Below are 4,085 nucleotides of genomic sequence, written 5' to 3' on the forward strand. Positions count from 1 at the left end.
GTTCTTTTGTATACATTGTTAGCTGATATTCTCAGCAGAGTAGCATCCGAGGCTAAAGAATATAGATTGATGCTGAGCAGTTAAACTCTTTTTCCAGAGAATTTGGAGGGTAATGAGTTTAAGATTCCAAAATCATGTTGTAGTATGCTTAGAAATGTTGGAAAGAATGTCACTAACATCCAACAAGGTTTTTCATTCGTACCATCGTACGTCTGTCCGTCCGTCCGTCCATCCATTCTCTTCATGTTCAGTTCAATAAAATAAAAACATTTATATAGCGCATTGTCTTAAAGCAGCTTTACAGAACATAAGAAATACAAAAAGTTTAAGAATAATATTGTATTTAAATATTATATTTAAATGTATTTGTATTTATCCCCAATGAACAAGCCTGAGGCGACTGAGGCAACTGTGGCAAGGAAAAACTCCCTTAGATGGAAGAGGAAGAAGAGACGGCACTCAAGGCAGCGTATACCCTGGACAGGATGCCAGTTTATCACAGGCCCACTTAATTCATTAAAGAAAATAAACTAAAAACTAAAAATAAAACCACAAACAAGAAGCAACAGCAATAAACTACAAAGAACTCTGTGGAAACCAAAGAACACATACATTGATGGCTTGTGCAGAAAGGAATTTATATTAAAACTATATTGAATTAAGAAATCATGCTAATGCTCATAATTCAAATCATAATTTGCTCAAACGTTCTTTGTTACACAACTGACCTTGAGACTATAGCATACAGTGAGGAAAGGAAATTATTTATAATCACTCTCTGGTGTCACCCATAAAAGGATGGCTCTGGGTCCTCTTTTGAAGAGTTTTTCTTTGTAAAGCTGCTTTGTAACTACATCCATTGTTAAAAAGTACAATACAAATAAAACCGATTACATTTTCATTCAGGGGGGCACGGTGGCTTAGTTCGCCTCACACCTCCACAGTTGGGGGTTCGATTCCCGCCTCCGCCTTGTGTGTGTGGAGTTTGCATGTTCTCCCCGTGCCTCGGGGGTTTCCTCCGGGTACTCCGGTTTCCTCCCCCGGTCCAAAGACATGCATGGTAGGTTGATTGGCATCTCTGGAAAATTGTCCGTAGTGTGTGATTGTGTGATTGCGTGAGTGAATGAGTGTGTGTGTGCCCTGCGATGGGTTGGCACTCCATCCAGGGTGTATCCTGCCTTGATACCCGATGATGCCTGAGATAGGCACAGGCTCCCCGTGACCTGAGAATAGTTTGGATAAGCTGTAGAAAACGAGAGAGTGAGTACATTTTCATTCAGTGTGTTTTATAAAAGTGAAGAATGATTTTTGAACAGTTTTATTAAATGTGGATATTCACATAAAATAATTATAATTATGTGATGGGTCACACATTTGTTATTTTGTATTTTATGGTAAATTGCATGGACTATTTTACGACTCCTTTGTTTATAGTAGGTGGATGGTGTCATGATCTTCCTGCAGCTTGGTGTTTTATTAACATGTGGGAAAATTCTGTGAGTTCTGTATGAAAAAATTGCCCTTCTGATTAGGACTGCGATGCAGCGTTCTGTTGTCTCGTTCTGCCATGGTTCGAGGTCGAGCTGCTAATTAAGGCTTTTTGTTCTGGCATGGTTTGTGTGTCTTTTGTTCTGTGTTGTGTTTGTCAGGTTTACATACAATTGTAAGCCAGCCTTGAAATACTGTATACAGCTGTAACATAAGACTGCAAGAACTAGCTGGGTTGCGTTATTTTTGTTGCTATTACAGTATATTTGGTGTGTTCTTTTGTGTAGCAGGACACTATATTGTTAGCAGAGATTCCTGTCTTTGACTGGTTATTGTTATTTAAGTTTTGGTGATTTTTCTTGTTGATTTTTGAGCTTTTCCTTCTTTCTGGCGGTGGTATGTAGTGGTGTGTGTGCTGTGTGAGTGTGTTGTGCGAGTGAGCTGTGTGAGTGATCTTCAGGAGAAGTTCATTCAGGAAGAGATTATCCTACACATGAAGGATTTCTTTCAATGTCCTCGCTTATTGCAGTTATTTTTTAATGCTATCCAGCTTTTGCTGCTCAGTCACAGTCTCATGGCTCAATGTGTGTGTATGTGTGTCTGTATGTGTACTTTTGTGCTTGTATTTGTGTTTACAGGTGTGTTTGTGTTTATGTATTTGTGTCTGTATTTGTATGGGAGGGGTTGTGTGTGTGTATGGGTGTGTGTGTTTATGTATGTGTGTCTGTATTTGTATCTGGGTTTTGTGTGTGTGTTTTTATAACTGTGTGCCTGTACTGTATTTGTATGTGGCGTGTTGTGCGTGTGTGTGTTTATGTGTGTGTATCTATATATGCATGTCTGCGTACCTGTGTTTGCATTTATGCATGTATGAGTGCGTGTCTGTTTTTGTATGTGTGTGTTTATGTGTGTATGTATCTGTGTGTTTGTGTTTATGACTGTGTGAATGTGTGTGTCTATATTTGTGTGTGTGTGTGTGTGTGCGTATATGTGTGTACCTATGTGTTTGTGTTTATGCATGCGTGTTTGAGTGTGTGTAGAAGCCATAAATCTTTAAAGGCCACTGTCAGACTCTGTCTGATTTTTCCTGATGCCCTACAGTTCTTCTACGTTTCCGGTTCTGCCTGTGTGGAAGGTCATACATGAGCAGCATGCAGACTTTTACTTCTCAAAAACAACATATGACCAAGACTCACTCTTGCTTCAGTAGATAATTTCACCTGAATGCTGTAGATTTGTCCCTATGCTCTTGTGCTGTAATCATTAAGTCTGTCCTGTGTTCATCCTACATCTGTCAACATTGTGCACTCTTTAAATTTACAGTAAACAGTTTTGAATTACAATCCTACTATCCAGTGTCACCCAGATGATGATAACAAGCTTCCCATCTGGCTCTTAAGTCTGGTTCCTGTCAATGTTTCTTTCTCATGATTTCTCAGAGAGTTTTTCCTTTCTACTGTCTCGCTTGTTGGGGATTTAAATCTAGATCTGTATTTCTATTAAGAAAATTATTGATAACACAAATAGCAAAAATGCAAAAACCACAGACTTACACTCAATACGATATACAAGATACAATATTTGAAAATGATGATCAAATATTTATGATGAGATCATACATTCAAATAGTTCAAGTAGCATATGTACATTATATTTAAAGCAGCGTGTGCTATTTATATGACATGTACTCTAATATATACCGTATATGGGTGTATTTTTCACATTAAGACCCACCACCCAAAAAAGACATGCATTCCTGAGGGTGGTGAGCTCAACGTGGAAACCCATTAGGAGTGAGTAGTGTGGAAGGGATGTTGGAGAACACGCTCCTAGCAATAAAACCTTATGACTCACATTAGGGGAGAAAGATGAAGTACTGGGACAGAAGGAAATGGGATTATGATCTGCCCCAAAGGCAAATGAATACCTAGGAGAACTTGCGCTTGCTCAAGGATGGCTCAGGCACAGTGGGCGATGAGAAGAAAATACTTCCTTTTCCTGTCCTCGCTCTCAACCACCTCCTACCCCTTCCCCTCTGCTCTCTGTCTGGCAGAAAAAAGAAAATAATAAGGGAAAAAGGAAAGATAACAGTAGTAAAGAACATTCTATCTTTCAAAGCTTTCACTTACTGTATGCTTCTGATCATTAGAAGCCGTTGTGGATAAATTGACACGCTGAGAAGAAAAATAAAGACTTATCCAGATGTTTAAGTCCTTTGCTGATCCTCCCATTTCCACTGCTTAAAAGTGAAAGTGTCAGAGAAAGACAGAGAAAGATAGAGATCCTTCTTGCTTGAGTATGCTGACAAGTCGATGTTCTTATTTAACCCTTTCAGTTCCCTAGAAACATCCGATCCCGCACTAGCCGACTGAGGGATAGCTTTTTCCTTCAGGCTATCAGGCTAATTAAGTCTGATAACTAATTCACCCTACAGCAGACTTTCACAATATGGTATGCCACACACTGCACTTTAACTTCGGACTATCCACACTGGACTATACATACACATTGCATGTATACATACTGGACTATATATACACACTGCATTTAATACAACAATCCATCTGTTACCACTAGATACATCCGATGCACATCCA

The 4,085-nt window shown here is 39.1% G+C and overlaps 1 long non-coding RNA gene across 2 annotated transcripts; it reads right to left on the minus strand.

Annotated features, from left to right (window-relative positions):
* Positions 1 to 818: 818 nt before the first annotated feature.
* Positions 819 to 3,739, minus strand: LOC132851938 (uncharacterized). Of its 2 annotated transcripts, none has more exons than XR_009649078.1 (3): positions 3,618 to 3,739; positions 3,416 to 3,534; positions 819 to 1,243 (listed from the first exon to the last, which is right to left on the minus strand). It is a non-coding gene; the product is annotated as an uncharacterized LOC132851938 (long non-coding RNA). The 2 variants fall into 2 exon arrangements; XR_009649077.1 differs by having other exon boundaries at positions 3,416 to 3,530; positions 3,618 to 3,634.
* Between the last annotated feature and the right edge of the window lie 346 nt (positions 3,740 to 4,085).

Source organism: Tachysurus vachellii, chromosome 10 (genome assembly GCF_030014155.1).
Source record: "Tachysurus vachellii isolate PV-2020 chromosome 10, HZAU_Pvac_v1, whole genome shotgun sequence".
Classification (NCBI taxonomy): domain Eukaryota; kingdom Metazoa; phylum Chordata; class Actinopteri; order Siluriformes; family Bagridae; genus Tachysurus; species Tachysurus vachellii.